The 14,594-nt window shown below is 41.3% G+C and overlaps 1 protein-coding gene across 19 annotated transcripts in view; it reads left to right on the plus strand.

Moving 5' to 3' along the window:
- The window catches only part of RBFOX1 (RNA binding fox-1 homolog 1), a 1,139,646-nt gene that overhangs the window by 450,529 nt on the left and 674,523 nt on the right, over positions 1-14,594 (plus strand). Inside the window, exon 1 of one of the 19 annotated variants that reach the window (XM_064390397.1) lies at positions 744-811. The exons of the other annotated variants lie outside the window; for them this stretch is intronic. The gene's annotated coding sequence lies outside the window, so the exon portion shown is untranslated. Of the gene's footprint in view, positions 1-743; positions 812-14,594 lie in introns of those variants that run through there. 19 annotated transcript variants of the gene reach the window in all.

Raw genomic sequence — 14,594 nt, forward strand, 5'->3', positions numbered from 1 at the left:
CTGAAAGTGAGGTGTTCCAGAAGAACAGCTGATGCCTGTGCACTGTGCTCCATGTGAATTATGTGCTGCTGCAACTGGAGTGTCTGCAGAGCACAGCCTGCTCATTTCTGGACTGTTTTTTCTTTATCTGTAATGACCCTGGTGCTATTACTGCCCAGAAAATTAATAGGGTATTGATAATGATTGGCATTTCTGTATTTTTATAAATCTGGTGCTGTCCTAATTTGAGGAAGAACAAGGGCTGTCACCACCTGATCAGAGAGAAGCTGGCTCTGTTTTCCAGGCTGTGAGGATTGTACCTAGGGGGAGACAGGTGAGGTGACACCTGGGGTGACACTGGCAGAGCCCTCTGAGCCCCCTGAGCCAAGTGTGAGCATTATTTCAGTTTAAAATTCTGATAGTGCCAGTAATGAGGCAACTTTGCTATTAAAGCAGGGAAAGAAAAATAACCTTTTCTCCCTGAAGAAGGATGTGTTGGAAAGGTCAGAGCTGCTCGTGGAGGCAGCGAGGGGCCTGGTGGCAATAATGGGAATGCAAAGTTCTTGAAATGCACTAAAAGTGGGAGTTTTCAGCAGGACAAAGGACACGGCAGAAGGAACTGTAATTTCCTAGATTTAGGATTCTTGCTTAGTTAGGTAAGGCCAGGCTTTTAAAGAGCTCAGAATTTCATATTCTCAACCTACACAGCAGCTGGTAGATGTTGAAAATAGCTCAGCTCCTCACAGTTCCTGCTCTGCGAGGCACCGAGCTCTCAGCAAAGTCTGGCTCTCCTTTGGGTGCCAAAATGAGATCTGAACTCTCATGAAAACCTGTGAGTACACTGATTTCTTGGGGAAAAAGGAATAAAATAAAAATCCATCAATTGGATATGAAAATTAGTTATAGCAGTATATTTATTTCATAGTAATTAACTTATTGGCATGATTGTCGTAGTACTCTGATAACCATAAGTCTTGTTCTCTGAGTAGCTGGTAAAGGTACATATACTAAAAATAAAAGGTGACCCGTCTAATTATTTCTAAATATCTCTCATTAATGTCTCTCTTCTTTACATTCTCTGATGCTTTTTTTTTTTGAGGCACACAGAGCAATGAGCGTAAGGACTTTTCCTCTAAAGTTTAATTCAGATAGGGACAACTGCATGTAGAATGTATGTTTAATGCAAGTATGATGCCAACAATAGATGCAAACAATTCTACTCTAGAGAAATTCTTCTTGATAGTCTGTTGTCTCCTTTGCCTTCTAAATAGAAAAAATTGAATTTCAGTAGATGAGAAGAGGGAAATTTGTTCTAACATTGCCTAGAGGGAAACTGAAAGAAAGGGAACTGCTAGAAGAACTCGTGTCTTCACAACGTTAACATAATTCAAATATAAAATGTCACACCACTGCTTTTTTCTGGAGCAGAGCTGGTTTCCTGTAATGTGGGGATTCAAATCTATGTTTAACAACATGGATAACTGGGTAACACCAGGAAGGGAAAGCAGTTGTTGGATCTAGAGAGATCTCTAAAATGTGCTTCTCACATACGTAAGAATGCTACTTTACAATATAGATTTAACTTTTCCTTCTTTCCAAACGTAGTCTCTGCAGCATTTTTGTAAACTTTTCTGTGGCCCCATTCCCTTAGAGATAATGGTTTCCAGCAACCTGTGTAGTACAAAGAGAGAGAAATAAGACTTGCCATGAATGTTAGATTTCACAATTCCCAGTCTGTGTAATTCTGTACTTCGTCTGACAACCAACAGTGCCACCAACTCATATTTCATCATGGAATGAAGGCTGCTGTATCCTGCAGGATATGTGCACTAAATGTATCTGTGCAGACATCCTGGCACGTCCATCTGTGGGTGCTGTAGAGGAACCTGCACATCACTTACTGGAGGTACGAAACACCTCCTGGGAGGAGGAGAAAGCTCTGTACCCAGGCAGCAGCAGAGACAGCAGGAGCACCACTGTGCTCCCAAACAACATCACAAAGGCTGAGAACAAGTTCACTACCCACAAGAAAACAAATCTTCCCCCCCTGCGCCTTTTGTAGCATCTTAATTCAAGCAAAAATCCCAGGAAACCAAGTTGTGCAGCAGATGCAGAAGCCAATGCATTGATTTAATGCCAGCTTGTCAGTCAGCTGCACTGTGCTGTTTTTAGCATTAGCTCCATTAATGTAAATTTTATGTCACTGGGTGTGTTGTGTTCTGTGTTAGGCTTGTCAGCAGGAAAAGAGAGAATGCAGTCCAACATGACTTCTTCTTTCTCCTCTTCTGAAACCATCTTTGTGTGTGCTGGGGTTTTGGCTGTGTTTCTCTCCCTGTGACTCTGTAGGCACTGCAGAAGGCAGAGCTGTGGTTTCCCTACACTTACTCAGGAGTCAGCCTTTAATTAACTTGACTCTCTTAATGCCTTTTTGGGCTACCTAAAAACCAGAGGCCAGACAGAATTAAGGGAATAAAAAGCAGTTCTGTTTGTTTAAGGACCTTCAGGTACATTTAGGGGAGACAGAGCCCCCCAGGGGCTACACCCAAGAAATGAATGATGGGTTGTGGGTTTTCATATTTTTAAGTTTGGTTCATTTGCATGTTGGGGGTTACTCTTCCAATTACAGCTCCAGCTAATGAAGTAATTTACCCCAAATTTGCTCCCCCCAGCTCACTTTTGTTTCCATCTCTCAGGCCTGAGGCAGTGAGGTGTCCTTGATTGCCAGGCCTGGAGAGGAATTGTTGTGTCTGCCCAAAATGGGAAAACAGCAGCTCACACTGTGTGTGGAGTTTGGAGTTATACACTAAAAACTGCAGGGTTACAAATACATGAGAAATAGAGAAGCTGAAATCCTGAGGCATCACTCTGAAAGGAGGGATCCCATTGTCATGGTGCAGTGGCAGAACCATGTTTGCTCCCCAGGTTTCTCTCCTTTGGTCCCACAAACCAACCACAATGGTTACTCAACAGTGTGTTTTTCTTTTCATCCTTTTAATAATTAGGCTATTTTTCTCACTATGTTTGAAAGAAATACAGTATTTTCATTCATTTTCCTTTTATTTTTAATTTAAAAACCCATTCCTAATGCCACGAGCAGCTGCTGGCAGGGTGGCACCCCCAGCCAGGGCAGTTGGCAGCTCTGGCTCTGAGCCCCTCTGCTCTGCAGCCACCAAAGCTCCTGCAAACCCTGCTGGGAGAATCCAGGGAACAGGGAGAGCCTGGAACATCCTCTGCCTCTGCCCGAGCTCTGCTGAGCTGAGCCCAAGGCTGACCTTAACATCTTGTCTAGTTGAAGTAACAGAGCAAATTTCCCGTGGCATTATCTACAGAGGAATTTAGAAAATATGTAACTTCCTTTCTTTTTTATTCCCCAACTATTTTTAAAAGCAGTAGTGGCATCTTTTTGCCTTTTACACGGACTTACTCATGCAAAATGAATATTTTTTAGGATAAGTGCCAGAAGGCAGAAATTGTTATCTTTGAATTGAGCTGTTTTAAAGAAAGTCACCTTGAAAATGTATTTATTTATGAAACTTTTATGTCTGTAGGCTTGCGTGAGTGGACATCTAAATGTAGCACAGAGCTGCTGTTGCTGAGCAGCACCTATAAAACTATAGGCTGCTCTATTCAACTGAATTAACAGTCAAAAAAAAAAAGTGAAAAGAAAGGCATGGTCTGCCAGAATTAAAATATAAAAATAATATGTCAAATCTGGATTTTTAGGACAAGCAACATAGCTTAACTTGAAAACTAAAGTCAGAAACACCTAATTTTTATGGAATAAATATGCAGACATGATGAAATGTCTGAAGTGTGGTTGAAGTGTGAGCACAGTGGTGGTTTCTGAGTGCTCAGAGAACCTAGCGAGTCTCTGGAGGGTTTAATGGTTGAAGTGGGGGAATGTTTTTTCTTCTGAGACATCAGGATGCAAGTTTCTGGTGCTGTTCACAGTCTTACCAAAAATCATCATTTTTATGTCTCTGAAGAAAAAATTAAAAGGTAATAGGATGAAAATTAGAAGTAATTATTTAAAAAATGTTTTGTACTATGCTTTAATTTTTCTGGTAAGTGCTAAGGGATCATTGGTAAATGTGTTTTCCTCCTCATCCTGTTTCTCGTGCAATTTTTGAAAGGATTTGCCTTCTAGCCACACTGGCTTTACATAATTGATCCATGCAAGAGCTGAATTGTCTATGGGTCAAATGTGAGTTCAAGTGTAATTATTATTTTTTTTTTTGTAATATGACATTTTTCTAGGACTATTCTTGCCTTGCACTTAGCAGGCAGAAGGATCTGTGGTGCAAGATCATTGTCACAGTGCTGTGCCCTGGAGTTGCACTGATGTTTGCTTACAGGAAATGGGGCAGTGTGTCATTTGGTGTAGTGACAGAGAGAGAATGAGGAGAAGAGAAAACTGAGAAATTTGGAATGCAGGCAGGGAAAAAAAATCAGAATGTTCAGCATTTCCATGTGTAGGCTGCCAGTCCTGATGCTTTTGGGGAAAATGTTTGTTCCCTGCTCTCTCTTCCCCAGTTGCCATAATAAATTAATCCTGGTTTTAGGAGTTAAGAAGGCTCCTCTCAGAGTTATGGTCATGCTCAGGGAATAACAAAAATTGTGATAAGAAAAAAAAAATCCTTGTCTTGGTTTAGAAAGGACAGGGTTGTGTGGGCTGGCAGTGGGAGGGAAGCACACACCCCTTCCTGATTATTTCTGTATTCTCAGGGGTAGAAATTATAAGGACTTTTCAGTCTTAGACCTGACACGAGGGTTTTTTTAATGTCCCTTCCAGTGGCAATTTCCCTGCCTCACAGCCTCAGCCCTTTGCTCTCTCTGTCTCTGTTCCTTTGCCAGCAATGCTCCTGGGCTCATCCTCTCCCTGGCTTTTGGGCAGGTTGGGTTAGATACCAATGCACGTCTTGGTGATTTCTCTCAGTAATGGTTTGAGTCAGGCTGCTGCTGCTCTCTTTGATTTGGCATTTTAAGGTGAACTGGCAGAGAGCCTTCTGGGGGCTCCAGTGGAGCACAGGCCTTGGGTTTGCCTCTCTTTGGAGGTTCATCTCTGTTTGCATTTCATGAGGCTGCTCCAGCTGGGCAGTGCAGCAGCCTTTAGGGAGTGAGCCTCCCAACTCTGGTACCAGTGACGGAGGAGATGCTGCTGCTGTGCCTGGAGTAAAAGCACACAGGCACCAAGAGAGGTGCCCAAGGTTTCCTCAGTGTAATAATGAGAGTCCCACACCTAAGTGGTGGACCTAACCTGGGGTTTTTGCTTTAAGTGATAGTCACTTGTGAATTCTCTTTCAAAACTATTCAAAATCTTCTAGTTTCATGTTTCAGGTAAAGCTCTGAACATTGTAAGTTCCCTTCCTACCCCGGAGTGCTGCCAGGCCAGGAATGGGAAATGGAAAGGGCACAGCAGCTCTGGGAAGTTGATTCCTTCCTAAAGTCATACACAGCAAAAGGATGAAGTGTTAACCATTTCTTAGAATAATTCCCTTAATTTAATTTTTTCCTGGATATTTCCCTACTCCTTGTTTGTCTGATAGTTCAAAGGGGGATTTTTGTTTTTTTCCTGTATTTCAGAAGCTCTGTTTTAGTGGCATGTTTAATGGGAATGGCTTGTTTGGAAGTTAATTTGAATGATGGCTTAATAGGATAAAGAGCATGTTTAACAATTTATAAATATTAAAATTGGAACTGTGCATTTGGCCTGCCTGCTGTGCTGGGGAGGGGATGCACACACAGGATTTTTGTGACTAGTGCTGAAATGCTGGAGGATGTTTTTGTATTCCTGTGGGTTCTCTGAGGTTTGTAAACAAAATCCATATGATAGAAACAATGTTGGTTTTGCAATAAGCTTCAAAGTTCTGGGTTTGTTTTTTTTTATCTTTTCATTTATTGCTCAGTCATGATTATCAAACCAACCAGAACATGTTTCCCCATAGCTGTATAAAATATATCATATAGTTGTTCAATGACAGATACTTTAAATAATTGGTTTTTTTCAAGAAGGAAAGTGATTTTTAGGTCTTTAGAGACTGAAACAGAGAAACTTGAATTTTTTAGAAAAGCAGGAAGCTGAGAAGAGGGCTAATGGCAGAAAATAGCTGGCTTTCTTTGTGTGCTGGGTTAAGAAATTGAGAAGTTCTGAGCTGCAGAGGTTGCTGAGATGTGGCAGTAGGAGCACTAGGTATTCATGCTTGGTACCTGGTAGGGTCTGAGAAGAAATGTGATGTAGCCAAAGTTCACAGTTAAAAGTGTTGGGATAAGATTTTAAATCCAGAGCCTCGTTTGGGAGCTTTCTCTGAAAATGTTGATTCATGCAGCAGGAATAAGGAAGTTTCTAGTCTAGTTAAATGCTTGAGAAGGTGGTAGAAGACTTCAAATATAGATTTTACTGAAACAAAAATAAACTGTTTTTATTACACTTCTGTCTTTTTGTATTCAAAGAAGAATCCAGGCCTTGATTGCTTCATCAATTTGACTCAGAGAAATTATAGTCCCCTAATTGTGCCAGGGCTCCAATGGCTCTGTTCATTCCCAAAGAATTTCAAAGGGAAATTCTAGATGGTGGTCAAATATAATGTGTGGAAATCATCTTTAGGAGAGAGATGGATAAAAGAAACAGCTAAGTACTGCATATGGAAATGAAGTCCATCTCTGATCACTGGGGAAAGGCTCCAGCCTGTAGCTGTGGGAATTCAAAGCTTAGGCAAAAGAAGGGCAGAGCTGCAATATGTTCTGAAGTGAGTGCTGAAATTCAAAGCTTGCACAGTGAGCAAGCAACTCCCCCTCCCAAAAACGTTGAGAAAATCTCTCATTCTGTTCACACCAGATTGAGACTGGAAATAATGCAGTTCATCTCATCAGTGCCATTTTGTTACCTTCAGCCCTGTGTTCCATATCCCAGGCTAATAAAGCTGTTCTTTTGTATTCTTCTTTTCATTAAAGAATTTACTGAGGACCAAAGTGGTCATTTCACATGGACAGCAGAATAATTTCAAACACTAAGAAGAAAAATTGCACACAATTTTTTGCTCATTTCTTCGGGAACTGGAAGTGCCGTGTGGATTGTTTCCAGCCCTGCCCGAGGGGGGGCTGGGACACGCCATGGAGGCACTTGCTGGATTTAAAAGGCTTATTTGTGGAATTACAGCTGAGATATGAAAAATGGCTCAGTGAAGAATTGGTGCCTATTGCAGGGTTATAAAAGAAATTCCGTGTTTCCTTTGAATGATGGCTCAAATGCCAGTGGAGCGTTCAGCCTGCTGGTGTCAGGGGATGGCTCTCGTGGGATGCAGGAGCCTTTGTGCCTGGCATCACCTCTGGGAAGTACCAGGGAGCAGAGGAGGAATGATGCATGGCTGTGTTCCCAGCAGCCCCTCTGAAAGCCTTGCTGGGATACCTGGGAAGGAGCTCCAGGTGGTTGTGGATGGTCCTTGGCACCAGGGAAAGGCAGTTTTGATGGGTTTGGGAACAAGTAGTGTCCTTAAGGGGGAGGGCATTAATCTTTTCCTGTAAATAAAAATAAAAATGCAATTTGTTAATTGAGTGTGAGGGGGAAATAGCATAAAAAGATAAAAATGAAATACCATGTACTTTATTCTTGATAATGGTTATTGCCAAGAATTTTTTTCTCCAGTAGTGGCTTATATTTCCATGCTCTGTCATTCTAGACGCATGGGATTTTTGACAATTGCTATATGAAAAGCTTTTACCCATGCAGAAGTGGAGGTTTTTAACCTGTGGTTTCAGTTTTCATACCCTTGTGTCAGTTCCATTCACACACATATGTTTGGGTGGGATCTGTGTATCAATTACACATTCTCAGACTGTAATCAAAAGTTTGGGAAGTGTCATAGTGGGCACATAAACCACCAGTTTAGTTCTGCATGGTAGGAAATTCTGAGCAAAATATAGCAGAAGGGATGTGGTTTGTGTTTGTTCATCAAGCCCTGCAGTTCCAGACAGGCTGATGTACTGACATGTGTATTTAACTGCTGTAAATACAGAGTGCTCTGGCCACTGCCTGTACTTTGACAGGCTGTAGCATTGCCCTTTGCAGCAGCTTCCCAGTGCTTTCATTTTTCCTTTGTCCAACTCCACCAAATGACTTGGTATCTTTATTTACTGCATTCTTACTTTATTGTATTTGTGGGAACCCTTGTGGAAGGAAGGAATGATGAATCTGACTCCATGTTCTCAGATGGCTAATTTAATATTTTATACTATATTGTATTAGAGAACAGTATACTAACCCATACTAAAGAATACAGAAAGGATACTTACATAAGTCTAAAAAGATAATGAAAATCTTGTGACTCTCTCCAGAGCCCTGACACAGCTTGGCCCTGACTGGCCATTGAGTCAAATCAACTCACAGCAGAACCCAATGAAACAATCTCCAAACACATTCCAAAACAGCACAACACAGGAGAAGCAAATGAGATAAGAATTGTTTTCCTTTTCTCTGAGGCTTCTCAGCTTTCCTGGAGAAAAATCCTGGGCGAAGGGATTTTTCAGAAAATATTAATGTGACATTGCTTTTTACAGCAGTTGAGGAAAATTATTGAAACCTGTTCCTGGGCCCTTGGTGGGGGTTCTGTGCTTGGGCTGATCAGCACCCATTGACTGAATTAATTCCCTCTCAGTGGGACAGAAACATGTGGGAAGCCTTTCTCTCTTCAGTCAGATTATTTGCTCTCCTTAATGATAAACACAGAAAGGATAAAGGGAGACTGGGCACTGCTGCTGCCCTGGGAGAATCTCTGCAAGGTGTGACAGGAGGGTGTGGTGATGGATCAGCATCCATCCCAAAAATGCCAGGATCCTGGTGTTAGGGAGGATTGTGCTGTGTCCCTAAACCCCTCTGAGGCTCAGTGGTTTCACCAGCTGCATCTTGGCTGGAAGAAAATCCCAGTGAAATTCAAAATTGTTATACCTTGCAGCACGTGCAGAGTGGAAACTGGTGAGGTTTGCATAATTTGGGATGTTTCTCATACAAATATTAGAGCTGTTCGTCAAGATAACATAAATAAAATCTCTGAGGGAGATAATTTTAAGGAAAATGAAAGTTAAATGGCCAAAGGATAACAGTCTTCAATGAACCTTTGGCCTTATGAATTGCTTGCAGTGTTTTAGTAGAGTGGGAGATGTTCAAAGGGAAAAAAAACCAAAATCCTACTTTCCATTGTTTACCCCAGGTGCACTTTGCTTCTGGTCCCTGTGTAGTTGTTTAAATAAAATGGATTTGTTTACAAAATAATGCAAGGTTGTTTCATAACTCTTAGTAACTGTACTAAATTCAAGAGGTTGGAGAAGAAATTGTGATGTTTTCTTCTTGTATTATGTGACTTTAATTTATTTTCTTCCCCCCATCTCCAGTTTGAGTTAAAAAGTGAGCTGTAAGGTGACTTATCTGCATGTGATTTGTCTTCTTTCAGTGACCCAAGCCTGACCATTTATTATTGTTTCAATCATAATTTTGGTCCACTTGAAATCAATTTTAATGTAACACTGCACTATTTGCACAGATACTCTTAAAGTGCAGAGCTGAAGTTTCTTCCTCTCACTCCTGAGATTCTGTAGCTCCTCTTCTCTTACCACATTCCCCTGTTATCTTCTCTACCTGATCAGTACCTCACTGAAGTGTTATTATACTAAAAATATCTATTTTTAATATATTACCAGGCAAACTTTTCAAGCTTCTTCAGAGCTTTAAAAACCTTGTGCCTTTGAACTACTTCTGCCACAGTAGTTTTAATGAAGCTACACAGAACAGGGACCACGATTCCTTTAAACATCAGCATTTCTTGACAGGATGGAAAGATGAATAGATGAAATCCCTTGGAGGCCATGGAACTTTTTCCATTAATTGTAATGATTTTGGCTAGAAACCACAGAAAGACGAGAAATAAGTGTAACAATATATATAATTGGATGCATAAAGGGATACTAGTAGGAGTTCTGTGAAAAATTCTTCCTCTCAGGAGCAGAGGGGCTGTGATGCCTGGTCCCTGGGCAAACAGCACGGTGCAGCTGCAGAGTGCCAGTGCTGCTTTTCAGAACGTTATTACAAACAGACCCTGCAAAATATGTGTTGATGAAAGCCCTTTGAAATCCTGTTGCATTGTACCAGGGAAGAGGTATAGCAAAACTTTTTTTGTTATTGATAGACATATCAGTAGATTAATTGGCATTATCCAGCAACAGGAAAAATTGATTTAAATGAGGAAATAATACTGGAATTTTCAGGTAATGCTTTTGTATTTGGTCTTTGACAAATCCCACTGAATGTTATTGCACTACTGATGGGTTGATATACTTACGGAATAGACAGAAACCTCTTTTTCCTCATCTATTAATAACTTGTGTGATTAGGAAAATAAATATTTTAGGACGGCTTGAAGGTCAATTTTAGTTTGGTTGTCCACATCAGACAGTGGGCACTATAAACCTGGGTGTGGAATAATCCTGGAAGAGCTGTTAATCAGTGCCACTGAACTCAGAGCCACTGAGAGCTGGCTCCTGCACAGCTCCCCAGGGTGGTTTACAGGGTTTTGATGAATTGAATTCAGTGTTGGTAACATGATATAAACTCATGCCACAAACCCAGGAGCTGACAGCAATTTGCTGCAATTTGTGTGTGTTTTATCTTGTCTGTTTTGTGTGTCAGGGTGTTTTCTTACTGACCTTCCAGAGATGATAAAACAAAGAGGATAAGCACATACTGTGGCTTTTCTGGAATTTTAATCTTTTTTGGCCAGTGGTTTAGTTCATTACATGTCACTATCAAAGGATTATTCTGTCCCTTTTGATACCAGGCAAAGAATAAATGTAAAATGTATCAGCCAGAACCATTGAACCAGGTCTGTAGTCTTTGGCCAGTGGTGCTGAAAGATAAAGTGCTGTGTTTACAATTCCAATTTAAAAAGTTTATTGAAGTTAGAGAGGAATTGCATTGACTTCAGTGCATTGATTTGAGTGAAAACTGAGACTTTTACTTAGGACAAAAAACCACAGGCCTACAACACTGCTAGGAAAGACATTTTGAAACTTCTAGGCAATATATAAATAGGAATCGCCCTCTTGCACAGTTTACCCCAGGGCCTCTCTGATAGTACATGAGACTAGAAACTATTTGAATTTGAGACAAAATATAATTTGTAATTCCTATGCATAACACAAGGCCTCACCACCAGGAGTTGTTTCTGGAGATAGTTATACATGGAACCTGTGGCTGTGATTAATAGATGGTTCCAGGCTGTTTTAGTGTAACAGTGACTGTGCTATAAACAGGACTGGGAAAAAAATGATTACCTTTAATAGGGTAGCAGCTGTAAGGGTGCCTTTATATTAAGTGACTTAATGAATACTGATCTTGAAGCAATAAATCAAAATGCAAACAATCTACTCTAATCAAGTAAGCAGAATATTTCAGATACCTAAATTATATTAAATGAACACTTCAATCAAGGTCCGTACCTGCACGTGTTTAATGTGGTTACTGTTTGTGTAACATCACTTTTAGGATATATAGCTTTAACACATACTTGTTTCTTCTTTGTTTTTTCTTGGTTTTGGGGTTTTTTGGTGTTTTTTTTTTTTTTTTTTGGGGGGGGGGGGGGGAGTTGGTTTTTTGTTTGTTTGTTTGACATGAAGAAATTGCTTGCAGAATAATTAATAACCCCTGGCAAATCCTGTCCTGCTCGTGAAGGGTTTTATTCTAAAGAGTGATCAGTGAGGTTCTTGTGAAAGGTGTTGCAGCAGTTTCTTCAGGTAGGTGTAGCTCTAAATATCTGCATTTACAAATGTATTTGGTGGAGACGTGTGAGCACACATCACATGTGAGTGTGTGTGCCAGGCCTGTGCACACCCAGGGCAGCAATAAACACTGACAGTGCCATCATTGACTGGCAGACCAATATCTGTGCTCACTCTGGAAATCCACCATATGGAAATGAAAAGGAAATGCCATTTTGTCTGTGAGGTTCTGATTCTGGAGTCCCTTGCAGGATTCTGGGTGTGTCTGCCACAGTTCCAGTGCAGGGCCTGCCCCTACAGACCACGTAAAAAGGGGCAGTTTCTGCAAGGAGTTTGCAATGCAAAGTCAGAAGTCTCTTTGAATGTGCTGCTCTCACCTTGTGTATTAAATATTTGTCCACCTTGACTTTTAGTTTATTTACTGACCAAATTCTACACCTGTAAGCCAGAGGGAGACAATGGTCCAGAGGGGCACTTGTATTTCTGTTCAGGCACTGCCTGAAAATCCACCACTGAAGCATTAATAACTAGCTGTTATATTTACTTAGTTTATGCTTAGTGTTTGTTGGTTCTGTTGGTTTGCTTGGGATTTTTCTGTGGGTTTTGTTTTGGGATTTTTTTAGAAGTGGAAAATAACACCTATGACGCATCAGGAGCTGATTAAAATATTCATTGGTCCTCAGTATTTGACTCTTCCCTTGATTTTGGGAACAGACTGCTGGTTTTGCCTCAAGAATCATTAATCTCTGGTTCCTGGTGTGTGTAGTTTTGCCTGGGATCAGAAAGGTGCAGTTCATCTGCTGCTTGAGAGTTTCCCAGCAGCAAACTAGCTGCAGAACAGAAGCTGAAAAAAATCAAAACCTAATTCCATTTTGTAGGCAGCTGCTCAGGGCTGTGAGTGGCTGGTGAAGGGAGAAATCCAGAACAGCCACTGCTGGATTAGGCAAGCACAGATCTTAAACCTGAGCTCCTGACAAGTTCCTGCTGAGGTCTTGGCTGGCTGGGTTTGCTGAGACACCTTTGTATTGGCCCAGAAGTGAAAATAAATGGTATCAGCTAAAATTGGTACAGCTTTTATGGCTGTGGTTGTCCCTGAGCACCACAGTTCATGAGACACCCTCCTGGAGATGTGTGGTAGATGTCAGGGGCTGGCATCCACTGTGTTTAGTTAAAAAACACCTTGAAGGAAACACTGGAGCTGCACTGGACTGATCTTCCTGTGTATCCAGCCTTACAGATATTAAGCAACAGAAAGTATAAGGGAACTTGAGGGTTTCTCCTTTGTTTTGAAAAAGAATCGCTCCTGGGTTTTTTCCTGCTGTTCCAGTGCCAAAGCACCAGCACAAATCCTGTCAGAGTTCAAGCAGAATCTGGATGATGCTCTCAGTCATGGGAGCTTGTTTGAGGAAGGTCTGCAAGAAGCAGGGACTTGGACACAGTGATCTTTGTGTGGGTTCCTTTTTTATTCAGTTCTCTGGTTCTAGTTAAACTATTTACAGCAAGGGTTCAGGCTGTGGTTTACGTCATTCTTTGTACTAAAAACTGGTAGATAACTTTGTTCTGGGAGCAGAGCTGATCCTCCACTCTGCAATTCTGGTTAACCCAAACTGGAGGCCAGTACAAAATATCCACTAAAATTGCCCCAGCTTTTTAGCTTTCATTTGTATGAAATAAAAGGTGCAACAGTCACTCACAACTTCCAGTACTGTAAACTCTGAGAGTCCCTTTCATGTCACTTCTGAATGTTGCTTACTTCTACTTGAAAAGAGAACAAAAGCTGTTTTACTGCTTTTAAAAGGCTGTTTCTGCAGAGCCCCGAGCCAGCCCTAAGCAGTTACAGTGCAGGGAGCTGCTCCTGTGGAGCCTCTCAGTTTCTGGGCAGTGGTGCTGATGTTACTGCAGCTGACAGGGAGCTTTTATAGCCAATCTGGGGAGTGCAAAAGGCCACGGGTGGAAACTGCCATTAGAAGTGCCTCTGTTTTGTAAAAGCTGCACATCCTTCATGCTCTCATGATGGAATTCCCCCTAAGAGACAACACAGGCCAAAAGTTAAAAATGTTACCACAGGAGAGAATGTAGGTTAAAGTGCCTTTATATTTGTTAATCCTTTTATTCTCTCCAAATTAAAGTCCACCTTAAAAAACTAATAGTTGTTACTGGAGTTACTTCCCTTTCGTGGTTTTTATGATCAGAAGTCACACATGGCTTGCCAACCTGGTCTTTCAAGGTGTTTCAGCACAGTGATCTGTTTATTTGAGTAATGCATCCTAAATCTAATCCCTTGGAAGGTGTGGCACAAATGCTGGCTGCTTTGCTGCTGCTCCCAGTGGAAGGACTGGCGTGACAATTGTGCAAATAATCCTCAGAGGGGACAACTTCTTCATGTCTAGGGCATGGTGCTCATTTTCAGTTTTATCCTGAAAGAGACCCAAAGTCCAGGCATGTGCAGAGATCCCACCAGTAAACAAACTTCAGCTGTTCTGTGAACACCTCTCCATTTCAAAATCTTGTGGTAAATCAACATTAAATGAGCATTGCAAAGTTGGGAGCTGCAGTTTGTTGGTGTCTGTGCTGGCTGGGGGTGTTGTGTGCCCACAGAGCTCTGTCTCAGTCCTGTACTCTGCAGCTGAGATAAATTACCATCACCAATTGCTTTCAATAAGATGGGATTGTTGTTAGAGGTTTGTCCAAAAGATACATTTGATTCTAAATTGTGGGGATTTTTTAACCTGATGATGTGCAGAGTGCCTTTTTCTAGCTCTCTCAAAGGATGGCTGAGGGGAGCAAGTTAGGGAAGGTTTGTCAGATTTGTTGCATTGCTGTAATTACTTGAGAGACCAAGTTATTGAATG

Source organism: Passer domesticus, chromosome 15 (assembly GCF_036417665.1).
Source record: "Passer domesticus isolate bPasDom1 chromosome 15, bPasDom1.hap1, whole genome shotgun sequence".
NCBI classification, from domain to species: domain Eukaryota; kingdom Metazoa; phylum Chordata; class Aves; order Passeriformes; family Passeridae; genus Passer; species Passer domesticus.